The sequence below is a fragment of the Peromyscus californicus genome, unplaced genomic scaffold (assembly GCF_007827085.1).
Source record: "Peromyscus californicus insignis strain IS unplaced genomic scaffold, ASM782708v3 Scaffold_24__1_contigs__length_46423439, whole genome shotgun sequence".
NCBI lineage: Eukaryota > Metazoa > Chordata > Mammalia > Rodentia > Cricetidae > Peromyscus > Peromyscus californicus.
Window position 1 is genome coordinate 9,193,340 of NW_026294535.1, and position 18,084 is coordinate 9,211,423.

Here is an 18,084-nt window from a genome sequence, read left to right on the forward strand (position 1 = left end):
AGTCATACCCAACAGCCAATGAAGTTCCCGACCCAGGAGAGAGCTAGGTGCTCCCCAGATCAGGGAACTGCCCACTCCATGATGCTGCCAATATTTAAAGTTCAGTTCAGGCACTATCATTTCACTTCCTCTGAGAAACTTTGCCTAACCTGTAACCACTTCTCACTGCATTGGCAGTTAGGAACCTAATCCATGTACACCCCCTTCACTAAGCCTGCCAAGGAGGATTCTGAGCTGTTGTCATGGTTAGGTTGCTGGAACCAATGTTTCATTGATCCACCCTGGACCGTTCACTCACCTCCACTCTCCCTCCTGATGGCTCGCTCTCTCTCTCTCTGCACATGGATTTTCACAGTGTCTCCACCAACCCTTCTAAACTATGAAATCACAGCACACCATGCTGAAAATCACCAGTGTGGTTTTCTAAGCCTTCAGACTTAGAAAAAAGCCCTTACCTTGGCCTATAAAACTCAGTAGAATCTGACTCTTTCTTACCTCACGGTCATATTTATCATTTTCTCCTTCTACATTCTAGTTGGTGACTTTCTCTTTGTTATACAAAGTGACAAGCTTATTTCTGCCTTGGGCGCTTTGTGCATCCTTCAGACCCCATACATCACTGAGGCTTGAACTCAGATACCCACTCCACAGAGGCTTTCCTGACCTAACAGTTCCCCCCTCCGCAGCTATCACTCTCTTTAATAGTGCCTGCTTCATTTTCCCCACAGCACCTGTGGTTACCTGAAGTGCCATTGTTTGTTTTTTCATTCTTTCCCATCTTGCCATGAGGTAGCCAATCCCATGAGTCTGGGATCCTTGGCTCCTTTGCACCTCTCTCTACAGTCAGCCCCTTGACAGTTCCTGGCACCAAGCAGCTACCCAAGAAATACCTGGGGATTGAGAACATACAGTAACCTCTCATTTATTTGAGATTTTTATGTCCTTATGCTTGCTCATATCTGGAGATACTGATGACAATTTGTCACTTCTGTGACATAAGCATCCTCATGGCAGAGATCACTCAATGCCTTGAAATTTCCTTGTGCCTAGTCCAATAACATGACCATTAAAAGAATCAGTGAATGAGTAAATAAATGTTGCTTCATGTGCCATACAAATATTTTTAAAACGCAGAATGCCTCAATTTTAAGATGATTCTGTAGTCATTCACATACAATTTCATGAGAAAAAAAAACTTAACCTAGAATTATTTGGAGAATAAATGAAGTGTTTATTTTTAAGAAAGGATATTATCCCCATTATAGAAAGCAATGTTATAGAAACAATGCAAAATTAAGCCGCACTCAAGAGGCTAGTGCAGAAGTGTCTACTGCGAGCACACAATGAGAAGGGAATGCATCAGAATAGCCACATCCATCCTCCACAGCACAGTAGACTGTTACAATGCTGCAAATTGATGCTTTGCCTTTTTAGGTAATGAGCCCAGTCATCAGATGGCTAATAGTGTAATATTAGTGCTGGGACATTCATCTGCATTCAGTGAGGCTTTGCACTGCTAGAATAATTGACAGAATGTCTCTTTATTTTCGTCACACAATTTTGGTCCTCAGAATGTTTATGCCCCTCATCTGTCATGAGAAGCACTCCAGAATCACTATCGGAGATGCCTTTGTAACACACTGTATCTGAGAATTGGTGAGGTTGCTCCCAAACAGAGAAAAGAGAGCCTTCAAAGTACAACTGTGATCTGTTGGCTTGTTTCAAAGCATGCTTTATTATGGTCTGTTGATTCAAATTTTAAAGAAAAATAACTTCTTTGGCAAGATTTGACCTGTAATATGTCTGTTTTAATATACACTGGTGCAAAGATCCACACGTTTTCAAATACAGTTGATATATTCATGGAGTAGAGTATGCTGTGTATATTCTAGCCACACTCAGCTTCAGGATAGTAATCCATTGAGTCAGCTCCTTCTCACATTAATTTGCCTCTGTGTTTTGTGTTGCCTGGCCTCCAGCAATAAAGCATGGCTATCAATTTTCACACAGCATCCACTTCCTCCACCGTCCCAAATAAAGCTTTATTCGGGTCTAAAGTTTCCCTAAGCTTTTGAAAAACCCAACCTCATCCCCTTCCCTTTATGGGGAAAGAACCATGCCAGACTTCCATGAGAACTTCTGTACTCTCTTATACACTAGACATGTTGTACTTTTTCTATCCCTTAGACACAGGGAAATTATCTAATCACTTATTTGCAACATATAATTTGCTCCTTTCCAGGTAAGAACCCCATGGATAAATCTTTAATATGTTTTTTTAAGGGGTGTAGGTTTTCTTGTCCTTTGATGCTAGAGCACCTGAAGGTCAGATACTCAAAGGATTTTCATTTTATAAAAGTTTTTTGTGTCAAGGCCCATATTGTATCTTCTTAATATCTCTCATCCTGAATTAAAAATGTACCCAGTCAAATGCTATCAATGCTATCAAATGCTATCATGTCCTTTTTCCCTCCTTCATCTGCCTTTTACCATGGCTTTTGGAGTTACTCAGCAGCAGTCTGCAAATACCATCCTCCTTTCTTTTGCAGCCGTCCATCCCATAATTCTCTTGAGCCTGACTCAATCCTCTGCCATGCCACCAGACAGCAGCCACCAGACAGCAGCCACTGAGCATCTTTCTATCCTCAATGTAACTGACTTCAGTAGATCTGATCGGTTGCCTTTATACTTCATACTTACCCATAGCAAAAACCCAAGTTCGAGTTACCCTTTACATCTAAATCCAGGTTGTTCACCATTTCTTGTAGTGATCGAACTTCAATTATTTTTTTACTGATTGGTACCGTCTTAGTAAGTGTTCTATTGCTGTGAAGAGCCACCATGACCACAGCAACTCTTATAAAGGAAAACATTGGGGCTGGCTCACAGATTTAGAGGTTTGTTTAGTCCATAATCATCATGGTGGGAAGCATGGTGGCATGCAGGCAGACATGGTGCTAGAGAAGTAGCTGAGAGTTCTACATCTGGATTGGCAGACAGCAGGAAAAGAGAATGACACTGGGCCTGGCTAAAGCTTCTGAAACCTCAAAGCCCACCCCCAGTGATATGCTTTCTCCAACAAGGCCACACCTACACCACCAAGGCCACACCCCCAATAATGCCACTCCCTGTGAGTCTGAGGGCCATTTTCTCCAAACCACCACATTCCTCTCCCCAGCCTCCATAGACTTGTAGCCATATCATAATGCAAAATGCATTTAGTCCAACTTCAAAAGTACCATAGTCCATAACCGTTTCAACCCTGTTTAAAAGTCCAAAGTCTCTCTAGAGACTCATGGCAGTCTCCTAACTGTAACTGCTGTAAAATCAAATTTTAAAAGCAGATCACATACTTCCAACATACAATGGTAAAGAATATACATTGCCATCCTAAAAGGGAGGAAAGGGAGCATAATGAGGAAATATTAGACTAAAACAAGACAAAAATCCAGCTGGGCAAACTCAAAACTCCACATCTGTCTCTGATGACAAAATGTTCTTCAGAACTCCAATTCCTTTTAGCTTTGTAGACTGCAACACACTTTCTCTTTGGCTGGTTCCACTTCCTGTTATCAGCTTTCCTTGGCTGGTATACCACAGCTGTGGCATCTCCAACATCTTGGGGTCTCCAAGGCTATTTAGGCTTCAACTTCACAGCTTCACACAATGGCCTCTCTGGGCTTCCATGCAGGAATACCCCTGACACATGCCTGGCCTCAGATACTTTCCTTAGTTATGGAGGATGATTCCATAATTCCTTTCCTGTATGCTTGACTCTAAAGCCAGAACCACTTGGCTGAAGCTTTCAAGTTCTGCTGCTTGCTGGGGCTGGAATATACCCCTACCTTGTTCAAATACATTTTCACTAACTTTCTGTTTTCAATGATTTCCTTTACTGCCTAAGTTTGGCTATCCTAGAGCTCACTGTATAGAGTTCATGCTGGCCTTGGACTCAGAGATCTGCCAGCCTCTGCCTTCCAAGTGCTAGGATTAAAGGTGTGCGCCACTATGCCCGGCCCTAAGCTTTCATTCATTTCCTTTTTACAAGTTGGAAGCTTACCTGGGTAGGTTCTTGCTCTGAAGTCACCACTCCCTTTATTCCACTTAGCATCAGGCTTTTCTTTAATCTGTTTATACTTCCTGGTGCTATTTTCTCCTCAAACTGTACATTTTCTATTTTTCCTCACTCAGCTTGTTCCTTTTCATTACAGATCTTCACAAGACTGGCCACTAATAACCACACAACACAGTCAACACTTGGCTATTTAGAATTCTCCTCTGCAAACACAATTAATCCAAAACTCTTTAGCCTCAGGCAGACTTTTTGGGCAAGGGCAGAAAGCAGGCACATTCTTCATCAATATATCACATCATGAATAGTCCCTAGGCCACAGGCTAACACAACACATACTAACATTCTTCTCCTCTGAAACATCTTGAGTCATGCCCCCACTGTTCAAATCACCCTCAGCACCAATGTTTTCCATTCTCCTGCTATTGGCCCATTAAGCCCCACTTAAAATGTCCAATAGTTTTTCTAGTCCAATGTCCCAAAGTGTCCCTTATTCCTCCACACAAAAACATAGTCCAACCTATCCCAGCAAAACCCTACTCCCAGTACCAACTTCTGTCTTAGTCAGTGTTCTATTACTGTGAAGATACATCATGACCACAGCAAATCTTACAAAGGAGAACATTTAATTAGGGCTGGATTCAGATTCAGAGGATTACTCTATCATTGTCATAGCAGGAAGCATGGTGACATGCATGCAGACATGACGCTGGAGAACTAGCTGAAAGTTCTACATCTGAATTGACAGGCAGCAAGAAGAGAGAGTGTCACTGGGCCTGGCTTAAGCTTCTAAAACCTCAAAGCCCCCCCCCCCCAGTAACACACTTCCTCCAACAAGGCCAACACACCTCCAATAAGGCCACTTCTTGAGTCTATGGGGGACCATTTTCATTCAAACCACCACAGGTACCAAATACCTTCGACTGAATTAAATCACTAACTTTTCTGTCTTCACTATAAGATGTAGTTAAAAGCAAAATGTTTCTATTTTAAGAGAAAAATAAGATTCTATATAACTACATAGCAAATTACCCCCAAAGTGGCAAGTAGCAACTTCTGTTGAGCAGGGATCCTAGTGTAGCATGACTGAGTCTTCCATCCTAAGGTCTCTCCCAGGGCCATAGTCATCTCAGGACTCAGCTAGGAAGGGTGTTCTTCCTAGCTCACACATGTGCTTATAGGCAGAGTTTAGCTCTTGAGGGGTGGGAGTTGGACCTGGCCTTCCTTAGTTCCTTTGTATAGGCCCTTCTATAGAGCATCTCACAAAATTCAGCCAGCTTCAACAGGGCGAGCTGAAGGGAGTGCGGGCAAGATGGAAGTCACAGTCACCTTGAGTACGATCACAAAAGTGGCATCCTATCTTTCTGCCATATTCTCTCCATTAGGAGTCAGTCACTAGAAAATAATCTTATCAGTCATGAGACACTAATAAAAAATGTTGTGTTTATGGGCTTGTTGATTTATATGTATCAGATCGAATCAGTGAGCTTCAGACTACAAAGTCAATCCATGCAAATCTACTGTTGAATTTCTGGGTTGTGATGTCCTATTATGCCACATCACTGTCCACACAAGCAGGAGCTGTGTGTCTCCTTTCTGAATATTCTTCATAAATATGACTTCTACATCACCAATGTTAACATGATGGTCTTAGGAAATAAAAGGTGACTTTTATTGTTATTGATGCTAGGTTTTTCATTTTAACCCCAGTTATAGGCAAGAGAACTTGACCATTATCATTATAAAGTATGTCTTGGGGAGGCAGATTTTTAAGACATCTCCCACCCCCTCTGTCCTGAGTCTGTGAACATTTTTGTGCTTACGTCACCTTTTCCTGTCTCTGCTAGGGAAGTATGGTCAAATTCTATTAGGACATAAGCATGTTAGAAAAGAAAAAACATTTTTGGAAAAATAACAAAGCTAAAAAGTCGAATGACATCCTTTAAGTCTAGGCTTCATCAGAGCGAATAAACCAAAGGGACAGTTGACAAGAAAATCAACAACAAAACACCACCTATGAGCCGCAATGGAGTTAGCTGAGGGTCAGAGCTTAAACACCTGTAAGGACAAGATAACACAGACTAGTGGTACCTGTGGTGAGAAGACAAAATCAGGCATTGAGGGACAGACTTGGCTATGGCTTTCGCTTTGCTACTCCTGTATCATATAGGAGGAAAGAAATGAGACTTCTAGTGATGAGCTCAGCGATTTACTTGAGGGTTGGAAGAGAGTATTATTACAGATGTGGCATTGTCTCAATTTAGCTTCGCCAAGTCCCCACTCTTAAAGGTGAGTTCTTTCAAGGACTTTAAAATGCGAATGTGCCGGGCGGTGATGGCACATGCCTTTAATCCCAGCACTTGGGAAGCAGAGCCAGGCGGATCTCTGTGAGCTCAAGGCCCACCTGTTCTACAGAGTGAGATCCAGGACCGGCACCAAAACTACACAGAGAAACCCTGTCTAAAAAAAAAAAAATGCGAATGTTTCTTAGTTGGAATCTTGATGGCTAAGGCAGACACGTATCAGCTTTAGGGGAAAAGCATTCAAGCAATGTAATTCCTTTAAAAGTCTGGAAAGGAAGATTCAGTCTTATTCCCCTGTCACTTAGAAAAATGACAGGAACTTGTTCCCATCTCTTCTCCTGTTTTTTCAGAATAACAATGCGGAAGCACAGGCCGCAGGCACAGATGCTCCCATGGTGCCTTTTGACAGGGTAGCTCTTCCTCCTCTCACCCCATCACTCATCCTCTGTGTGGGTCTCATTCTTTTTACTTCTGTGTCCCCCTCCCCCTCCCCTCCTGTTGGTGTCCTGAACTCTGGGACACCCCATTATTGGCCTGAACATCAGTTAAAGACATGGTAAAAGAGAAGCTCTCATACACGCACATACACCACATTCGTGTCTGGTCACTGGTGTGGCAGGGTCTATGTGAGATCTATGGAGTCTTAGAAATGATTTAATTGTTCCAGAACAAACAAGTATGCTTCCTGATATAAGGGGCTGGCAACCTTTTTTCTTGTAAAGCCCACCCCACACTTTACTGACCATATATCTTCCCTTGCAACTATTCAACTCCATTACGGAGTGAAAGCAGCCACAGAAAATTCAGAAATGAATGTGAGTGTGTTTCAATAAAACTTTAATGACAAGAATAGGCAATAAGCCATATTTGACCTGTGAAACGTAGTTTACTGACACCTAGCCGACATTAGCAATAAATCTCCAGCTAGATAGAGAGTTTTTGTTTCGAACAGTCTGTTAGTCAGGAAAGAAATTCAGATCAGAAATAGTGCCCTACTATGTCAGACTAATGTAAGACCCCAGGATGACCCAACAGCCTCCTGGCATCACCCCAAAAATTCTGTGTGATAAAGATATTGTGTAGTGACTGAGAAGGATGACATTGGCTATACATCTATCTGTTAGAGAAGATGTCACTTTTGGGGGGCCATCTTTGTGGAAACACTTCAGGGCTTCACACATATCAGTCAATACATAGTTGTTTATTAAGTCCCTCTCTGAGATCTGACCTTGGCTATTCCTTCACAGTGCCCTCACACAGCTCTAACTCTTACACACAGGGGGGGAAAAGAACCCAAAGTCTCCAACCTTGGCATTTGCTAGCTTCTTATGCCTCCTCTCTTTCACACAGATATTGTGCTGAATTTTGAGTTTGTACTCTCCTCCTCTTCCTGCCCATAACTATTGCTTGGCATCTTTATCTGCTCCCTAGAATTTCTACTATCCCCTGCACATGAGTGACCAACAAACCTCTACCTCTGAGTGTATAGACCTATCTCCCCAGGAAACCCACATAAGATATCAAACTAACATGTCCAAAGAGAGCCTATGTTGAAGGAAAAGTGGCCTGCACCTCAGAGTTTAATTTAGCATTATTCGTTGTGGAAATAGTGGAGAGAGCCTCTACACACCAGATACTTTCCTTAACACAGGCTTATGATAAAGAGCAACACAAACATAGCCCATAGCCCTTGGCTTCACAAAGCATGTATTCCAATAAGAAGAGAGATATAGATATAGAATAGCTATAGATACCTGTTTTCAATGACATCACTTCATTATATATCATGAATAATATATGTAACATGTTACACATATCACTAATGTTTTCATTATTTTACAAATATGATAATATACTTTAATGTGTTATGTTGTAATATTACACATATAGTCATGCATTATATATGTTGACTTTATTATAAAGAAAGCTCAATAAATAGACACAGAACACTGGGAATACATAAGGAAAGAACAGCTGGCTTGCTGTAATACTGTAAAAATCAGTCTTTTTTTCAGGAAAAGGGGTTGGTGCCACTGAAGAATGGGGAAGGAAGAAAGAATAATATCCTTGAAGATCAAAAACTTGAGTAATGTGATGTCTATAAATTTTGAAGTAACAACAAACTGCTGAGCTCCTTCTCCTTACTCCCGTGCCCAGCCCGCTGTGTAAGCTGGGCGATGAGCTGTTGCCAGTGAAACAAACCCCAAATGTCAGTGGTTTAACTCTTGACTCTGACTGTGCATCCACAGAACGTCCGTCGTCACAGTCCTTCCTCCGGCAGTTAGGAACCTGGGTCGCTTCTGTCGTGTGTTTCATCTTGCTACTATATAACAACTGCCATGAAGCATGAGAGTCAGGGGCCTGGAAGGCCACACAGGATATTCTGTGGGACGTCAGGCCTAGAAGTGGACCACTCACTTTAGACCACATTAGATTTCCCGGGGGGTCAAGTTCATGGCATTCACTAAACTGCAAGATAGAACAAGAAGGACAAACTCACTTTGCAAGAAGTGATGACAGAATTCTTTAGATTCAACCCATCCTGTGCCCAAAACACCATTTCTTCTCTGCCCCTCAGCCTCCATCCTTCTTCATGTGAGTTACTTCAGTTCAGTTCCCAGGTCATATTTCTTTAAGATGCATCATAACAGCCTTTCTCTGAGCAAGATCAACCGTTTGACCTCTCCACGGTGCCATTGTATCCTATTGACTAGTTTTTCTTGGTAGCTGGAGATTAACATCTTTGCTGTACTGTCTTCATTATCTAAGTGTGGAGCACCCAGTACTGGACTATAATAATGCTCACTTCATGTTTACTGGACTGAATGAAGCCACACAATAGAGCCGGTTAGAGATCCATCTTGAATGGGGCAGGGAAGTGTTTTTAAAGATATTTCCTGACACAGAGCCTTTTCTTCCCAAGGCTTTACAAAGGGGTAGGGCAGCTCCTTTGTGCATAAATCACTGTAACAGTGGCGGCCTTGATGTCCTAGAGAGTTCCTGCCTAATGCTTCGCACTGAGCTCCTTCTGTTTGCAAGGGAAAAATCAATAGCTAGTAGGTTCTTTAGGAACAGGTCGGGAGATGCAATGTTTCCCTAAAACTTTTTTCTCCTTGAGATGGCAAATCCTACCATTTATAGAGTGCAAAGTAGCTACAGCAGTTGGGGTCAATAGATATTCAAACAGATATTCAACGGTTAGGTGTGAGAGCAGGACAGTCAAAAATTCACCTGTTTTTTTTTTTTCCAAAGTTTTCATGCAGTTTTGAAAAGCAAAATGGCTGCTACATTCTTCCAAAAGAACTAAGAGGGGGGATTTTTCAAAATCTTACTTTAAATGAATTTATTGTGGAGCAGTTTACAACAGAGACCAGAGAGCTGAAATCTTGTTGTGCTAACAAACCCTTCCCCGATGTTTGTAGAGAAACAGAGAAGATAAGGGAGTAAACAAGTCCTCATCTAATGCCATTCCTCAGTAGCTGTCCACCTCCAACTTTGAGCGCTTCACCTCCCTTAGCTAAAGAGTAGTGGGTGCCTTGGAGTTACGCTGTAGTCACTGGTGAGAATGAAAGGAATTCTTTATCTGAGCATTTTTTCTCTTCCTTGCATCTATTTTCAAGGAACAATCACAATTTAGAGCTGGAAGGGACTTTAAATATCCAGGATGCCTTCTAACCTGCATCCTTTCTTGGGTAAGCAGAGGAATTCCAGATGAATTGTTCCTTAGTAATGAAACTAGAACTAAATTCCGGCCACTGGCACTTGGGACAGTTATCTCTTGAGTGAATACTGTGCCATTTCATAGGCCTGCAGCTGGAGGATGAGTGTGTGTGCGAGAAACAGAAAGGAGACAGGACAGGAGAGAGCCAGAAGATGAAAGCCAGAACAAGAGTGTCTCTAAAATCAGACTTCATTTTAGGATTCAGACTTAAAAGGCAGCTTTTGAGACCTCCATGGACCTCTCAACCCTGTGCTTGAAGCTGAACAGGAAAGAGTATTGGTAAGGATCCAAGAGACCTGAAAAGGCAGGAAAGAGACAGTCTGGAGAAAGAATGAAGGCTTGCGTAGGTCAGGTCAACTGTCCAGCAGCCTCCGGGGCCTTGCTTCTCCTTAGAGGCAGCCGTAGAGATGACATCACCAACAGCAGACTTCACCGCATCCAGAAAAAAGAATGCATAACAGAATAAAGAGAAATAAGTAACTAATCTTATTCATTTCTTCTGCGATCTGGGCAGAGAAGAAAGGAAAATGGGCAAGATGGAAGGAAATTCTCCAGAAGCTAGTGGGACACATCTTTACAGCATTAAACTCCATGGAGATGACATTTTGATAGGATTAAGCCAGAGAGCAGCATGCTGTAATGGTTGGGAATGTGGCCAGATTCCGAATTTGATGCTTGGCTGTGCTCTGCCTAATTGTGCAACCATGAACAAGTTTCTAAACTTTTCCCTGCCTGGTTCCTCACCTTTAAGTAGAAGTAATGATTTTCTTACCCTGTAGGCATGTTGTGCCTATTAAGTGGCTCCATGGTATAAATTGGGCACTTAAAGTGGAGCCTAGGTTAGTGTACATGCTCGACTGGGGCCTATTAAATGCATTTTCTAAAAGAAGGTTGAAAGTGAATCACGGAATTTGTAATATTCCTTCAGTGCATTAATGATACTTGAAAATTACTACTCTGGGCATAAACAATAAACAAAACAGTCCATATTATTTATTCATAAAATAGATACTCATGACCTGCCTGCCTCATGTCAGGTGCTGTTCTGACTTTTGAGCATTTGGTATGAAACAAGGCTTACAAGGTCACTATCCTCGGGCAGACTGTATTCTGCCGATAGAAGGCAATAAACATATAGAATATGGGGTATTGACAGATAACACTGTGGGCAATTACTAGCAAGGGAATGGACAGAGAATGATGGGAGTATACACATGCTAATGTAGGCAGATAAACTGAGACTCAGCTAAAGCCGTTTAACTGGGGGTCTTAATCACCTCTCTGTATCGTCTAAACATCATCTCCTTCAAAGCAAGCAGAGGCTGCAAGCTGAGAGGAGTACGTTAAATAATCCGTTTCCAGTGTCTTAGGGAACTTGCAACTTTTCAAGGGCTCAAAAATGAACTCTCTTGGGCTTCTGTCAAACCCAGTTTAATTCCAGTTTAGCCACCTACCACTTACGTTGCCTTTAGGCAAGTTACCAAAATTCTCAGCTCCTCAAAGTTCTTATTTGTTAGATGAAGGTAAGAGCAGAAACTGCTGTATCATGTTTAGGTTGAGTTACAAATATAACAGTACAAATGAAGGTCCTGGCATTTAGACCCAGTTAATATTATGCCCACCTACTTGTGTTCAATACATCCTCAAATACAAAGATCCGTAGATTTTTGGCGACAGTCTTCCATAGGACAGAAAGTAACCCGGAAGAGATGCATTTGCAGACATCAGAGTAGCTGACTGTCACATCACTGCGATGGCATCTCACAGAAAGCTTACCACCACTCTCCACTAGTAGACCTTGCATAATTTGATTACTCATTATCTAGAAAGAAAAGGAAGAAAAATGATTGTCATCATCTGCTAACTTAACTATGTTGGAATACATTTGGGGTGATTACTTCACCCATCAGAGCTAGAGGAGACAGTGTTTAAAGCTATGACCGGAGCCTCACTGTATGAGAGACTGAATGAACCAGCATAATGCTGAGAAAACTGCGTGTCTCTACATGGTAGAGATGATGCAACTTACCCCAACATAGTGGAGCCAACAGAGGACGGAGAAGAGCTTCAAGAGCAAAGGTTGAATGTGTGTGGCATGGAAGGAAGCAGAAGAAGACTAAGAGAGTGAGTCATCAAACCTTGACACTGTAGCTCCTGAAAATAGATCATGGCATTTTGATGCCATAGAAACACACAAGGATGTGAATTTACTCAAAATTTATAGAATAACACACCTACCAGTTTGCATAAGCCATTGTCAAGCCACACTGTTGCCTAATTCCATGCATTTATTAGACAGTTGAATACAGTTTGACTATAGTCTTGTATCTTCATCTATTAACATTCAAGTGAAATGATTATTCTGTAGATCTGCAGCAGCATTGAGCATGTACAGAAGTCCTAGATACAGTGTAAGTGGGGAAAAAAAAAGGATGAATTTATCCAGTGATTGCAGCAAAGGGCAGAGCATGGACTGAGCTATGATGGGAGCCAAATCGCAAGCTTTGGATACTGCCTGGGGGGATGGGAGGAGGCTTCTTCTCTTCAGGCTTAGGAGAGGGTTTCTGGAGGAGGAAGCAGATGATTCAAGTAGCTATTCCTGTGTACCTTGAAAGCTTCGTTGTGAGATTTTTAAAACGGCTCACAATGCTCCAAAGCAAAAAAAAAAAAAAAATGACCAAAGCATTTGTTTAGCTGGCTTAGGCAGATAGGCATGCTATTTTTTCTTCTTTGTAATAACCATCCTCTAACATATAGCTGGCACCACCAATCCTGCCACGAATTTCATTCATCACATCGCCCTTCGAGGTATTGCAAGTCAAACATGCTGGTCTCATTAAGCAAGCACCTGCAAGTCAGCTATGGCATAGTTAATATCTTTCCACCCCAAGCTAGACATCGTCTCATGGCATGTTATTTATTTGTGTTAGAGATAGTGGTGATCAATGGGACGTTTAGATTTCAAGACTGGAAGTCCTCCCATCCATCTTCTGCCTTCAGATTCTGTCCTGATGGTTGATCTCCTGAAGACCCATATAATAAATAGTCTACTTGGAAATCTACATGTCCTAAGATGTTCCCAAGCATGCCCACAAGACACTGCAAAGTAAACTCTTGCATTAATAGCAAATATTTAAAGAGGTATTCTCTATATTCCAGTCATATTCCTAAGCACCATCGGGTTAATTCTCAATTAACTCATTTAGATCTTGCATTTAAGTTCCTGTGTCACAGGTAAAGAACAAGACCAAAAAGAGTTCAGTCATTTGCCTAAAGTCACACAGCTGGTAAGTGGCAGAGTCAGAATTCGAGCCATTCTGCCTGGTCCAGAGTCTATACTCTTGCCTGCTTTCCCTCATAGCCTCTGCTATCACAGTAGCAGGCCTCTGTGCTCTGTAGAACCAAGCACATTTCTGTGTCCTGTGGAACCAAATGTTATATCTCTGTGTTCTGTGGAACCAAATGTTATATTTCTGTGTTCTGTGGACCCCAATGGTCTAGCTCTGTGTTCTGTGAACCACAATGGTCTAGCTCTGTGTTCTGTGAACCCTGATGTCATGTCTCTGTCTTCTGTGAACCCTGATGTCATGTCTCTGTCTTCTGTGGACCCTGATGTCATGTCTCTGTCTTCTGTGGACCCTGATGTCATGTCTCTGTGTTCTGTGGACCCTGATGCCATGTCTCTGTGTTCTGTGGACCCCAATGTTCTGTCTCTGTGTTCTGTGGACCCCAATGTTCTGTCTCTGTGTTCTGTGGACCCTGATGTCATGTCTCTGTGTTCTGTGGACCCTGATGTCATGTCTCTGTGTTCTGTGGACCCTGATGCCATGTCTCTGTGTTCTGTGAACCCCAATGTCCTGTCTCTGTGTTCTGTTGACCCTAATGACATGTCTCTGTGCTCTGTGGACCCTAATGACATGTCTCTGTGTTCTGTGGACCTGGCCATCGTGTCCCTGTGCTCTGGGATCATTTCCCAGTTCATTTGCCATTAGGAAAGGGCCACTAGTCATTTTTATTATCTCCGTCTTTCATTATCTTCATTTTCTACTGACCTCACTTTCAATGACCAGGAATGCCACTTTTTGTTTCTTTTTTTAAAGCTCACAGATTCCTGATGCTCTTAGATGAACAGACTAACAAGAAGCTCTAGCATCCTTTCATGTCTTTCAGAGAAAATCATTTTAGCCTTACTTCTTGTTCTCAGAATCCATGATGGAATAAATGCCCAACAGATACACTTTAAGTAATTTTTAGGGTTACAATTTATGAATTGTGAAAGTTCTGACAGGTTAAAAGCCTTACCTTAAATGCATGCTCAATTCTAACCCTTGAATCTCTCTTCTCTTAGAAACCACTACTTGTAGCAAAGGCTTGTGTTTTCTGATTTTCTAAATACTAGGAAGTAAATGTATTACAGAAACTTTGGAATGTGAAATTTTCTCCACAAGTGTATAAAAGATGATTACAGGACATGTAGAAAAGATTGATCGCCTTGCCTGTCGCCTCTGAGACTCAATTACACCATCATCTGTCAGCATTTCCTGGCATCCACTTGGACAGAACACTTTTTCTTTGCCTTACATGATGTAGTCACAAACTAACAATTCACCATATAACCAGGACATTAGCATCCAGGGCTCAGATCCAGGGACAAGAGCCAGTGCATCTACAAATACAGAGCCTGCAACACCCATCAGACAGCCACTGATCCATCCACCCATTCAATCATACCGTGATTCCTGTTGGCCCCGCATGAGGTTCTGAGATAGAAATGGAAAAACAGATAAAGCTTGGTCTGTGCTTCAAGTAGTTGTACCCTACATTTAGACAGAGATGGGTGTATCCAGAGCTAAAATATTATGTGAAAAAATGCTGTGAGAGGAGAAAACTAAATGCATGGGATCAGGGAAGGATTTCTGGATGGATAGATGGATGATGCTTCAAGTCAATCTCAAAGAATGAATGGGGTTTTTAGGACACTGAATGAGCCACTCTGGGAGAAGATGCTGCCTGTTAGGAGTGGGCAGGAAGAAGAAAGGGAAGGCTGCCTGTGTATTCTCTTCTTGTGTTCTTATCTTGGTGTGTGTGTGTGTGTGTGTGTGTGTGTGTGTGTGTGTGTGTGTGTGTGTCCCACTCCACATATTAGCCCCAAGAGAAACTATGCAAGGAACACTCAGATTTTCCCATCTCAATCAAATCTTTCATTCTCTAAAACATATAGAAACTCTGGCTCTTAATTTTTATTTTTTAATGTTTTTTTAATGTCTACCAAAGAAAATTATTTATTCCTGAAGTTAGGGACCTTTCAGCCTTTCGCTTTTAGACAGTGCCTAGAAATTTGTTACGTATCTGTTCTCTGCCTTAGCATTCTCCCTGAATTAAAAAAGTTACAGATTTTAAAATGGTTTTGGTAGCCAACTCTCTGGAAGTGGCTCCATTAGTGGAGCTGAAGATTCTCACTCACTCCATTGTCTGAAGAAATTAAATATTCTGAGATAACAAAACAAAAACTGAGGCCCAAACTTTCCCCAACAACTGAGCTTTCTCCTCTTGACCACTGTTCCCATTCAGGGAGAGAAACATTTCCTAGACCATTCTTGAAGTATTAGTATCCAAAAGTTCCTCGGGTTGTTTGATGTCTGCATGTGTGCATGTGTGGGTACATGCATATTGATTTAGTTTTGTTTTTCTGAGGAGGTTGCTTGCTCTGTTTGCTTTTGCAGGGCTGAGACATGAGACTAGGGCCTCGGACATACTAGTCGAGTAGTTTAGCTTGGAGCTGCATCTCTAGCCCTTGGGTTTTTTGGTTTGTTTTGTTTTGTTTTGGAGGACAGATTCATGCTACATATCCCAGGCTATCTTGGAATACAAGGTCCTCCTGCTTTTGTCCCCCAAGTGGTGGGATGACAGACATCTGCCACCATCCCTGGCATAAAGGAGATTCTTGGGAACCCCAACCCAGGCTTCACAATGAGCGTAAAGCATTGAGCATGGAGCAACATTTTTCCATATGTTCTGGATCTTCAGAACCTCCCAGTATGGTTCTGTCTTGGATGCCTTACAGTGCCCTAGAACACTGGCTGGCTGTGGACACCTGCCCTATTCTACCTCTCTTGTTATAGTTTATTGTGGTGCTATCTCTTGTCACCGAAGCTTAAAATCAAGTCACCAGGTCGCATCCAAGGGTGGTGCCAAAACCACTAGTAATTATATCCAAGAGCTCCTTCAGAGCTACAGGTACCCAATGTGTTGAAGGTACCAATAGCCATTCTCCTGGGGTGGTGGCCAGTGTCTTCCTACCAAGGGCACCTTGACCAATGCCAACTGGATGTTCTGCCAATGCCACTGAAGCCTGCCAAGACTGGTATCATTGCCAACTGCCAATGCCCAGAGTTGAGGGCACCAATATCTGCAGTAGGGCACCATCTCTGCTTGCTGATTAAGTTCCTGAAGCCAATTGTGCTGACTCCTTTTGTTCCCAGTGTCCTCCCTCACCCCTTCCAAAATCACACTGATGATGTAGGCCTCTTTATCTTAAGTCCTGGCCTGTGGGATAAGGACCAGGGCTCAGTGAGAGCGCCAGAACCTGAAATGCATTCAGAAGTACCAGCCCATCAGATAAGTAGCTTTTGTTCCTTGAATCGAATGCATCTGCTTTAGCTTCCCTTTCTGAACAGAGATTTTTGATGTTCCTGGATACCTCATTTGACACAGACCCCTTCAAGAGCAAGCCTGCCAGTCATCCATACATTCCTACACATAATAGGTAAACACGGTTTTGTTCAAGGTGAGAGCTGCGGCCCACAGCTCTCGTCAGCTAATGGTGACAGGCTCCAGGTCCATGTGAGGAAACAAAGATTTTATTCTGTGTTTCAGGAGATCATGCCGACCTACCTGAAAAGTCTCTCCAGACTCTAACCATTTACTACAACCGTTTTTCTGGTTTCTGTTCAAGATGGTATCTTCTTTCCTCTGGATGGCTTCCACTGCCTCTGAAATGGCCTTTCTACTCACTATTCTCCCCACAGGAGATAGAATGATTCCTTTGAAACATAGACCAGAGCATGTCAGACCTCTGCTCACATGCATGCACTGACTTTCTGCTTCCCTTGCCAGGCTTCCTAGACACTAGACTACCAGTTACCTCTCTGACCTGAATCCCATTCATCGGCAGCTACACACTGAACCCACACATTGGTCCTGTTGTTTCTTGAAAGCTCATTGGGCTTCCCCCTTCCTGGGGGCCTTTGTGTTAGCTGCTCTCTACCTGAGTCTTCCCCCCACTGTCTTCGAACTCCTCAGAGTTCCTGAATGAAACCTCCCCTGACAACCCCCTAGTGCTGCTCCTCCCCCTCCACACACACCCCAGAGTTCCAAGTCCCATGTTGTACTTCCACTTTCAGACATAGCACCCAGTGTGTTTTGCCTCTGACCATCATCTGTCTCCCACGCTTAGAATGGAAAGACAAGGACTGGCCATATTGGACATTCTGTTCACTGAGGCCTCCAAAGGAGTTCCTTGGGTACAGTCGGCACAGTTAGTTTTTGAAGAGTAAAAACATCAGTGGATAGATGGATGGAGGGTAGGTCTGAGGTTTGTAAGTCCTTAAGTGAACGTGAGCATGCTTAGTTTTGACTACCCTACATTACAAATCATATCCTCTGTGCTGCTCTTCTTGGGCAGAATGTAAATTATTCATTTGTATACTACTAACTTTGGCTTTATGGTACAGTTCACTGTTTGAAGTACTTCAGTGAATAAAGTTATGTACATGCCTGAAGGCTCTGAGAAAGGACATGGTTTTTAAATATCAAATAAATAGAACTGACATTCAAAATATTCATTATCTCCAAAAACTGAGGTTTGAGGATTTTTTTTCCCACCTAGACTAAAAACATGCAAAAGATTTTTCTGATTGATAGTAGCATTTAAAGTTTCTGTCTTAAGAGGAAAGCAGTGAGCTATATTCACAACTAGATAGCTACAT

General features: G+C 42.4%; 1 protein-coding gene and 1 long non-coding RNA gene across 17 annotated transcripts in view; one reads left to right on the plus strand and one right to left on the minus strand.

Annotated features, from left to right (window-relative positions):
* Nucleotides 1–18,084, plus strand: part of Anks1b (ankyrin repeat and sterile alpha motif domain containing 1B) — a 1,024,799-nt gene that overhangs the window by 699,716 nt on the left and 306,999 nt on the right. The window lies entirely within an intron of this gene.
* On the minus strand, nucleotides 6,978–12,689 carry LOC128119671 (uncharacterized). 2 transcript variants are annotated; one of them, XR_008221602.1, is made up of 3 exons: nucleotides 12,126–12,689; nucleotides 11,723–11,918; nucleotides 6,978–8,844 (listed from the first exon to the last, which is right to left on the minus strand). It is a non-coding gene; the product is annotated as an uncharacterized LOC128119671 (long non-coding RNA). The 2 variants fall into 2 exon arrangements; XR_008221601.1 differs by having other exon boundaries at nucleotides 6,978–10,523.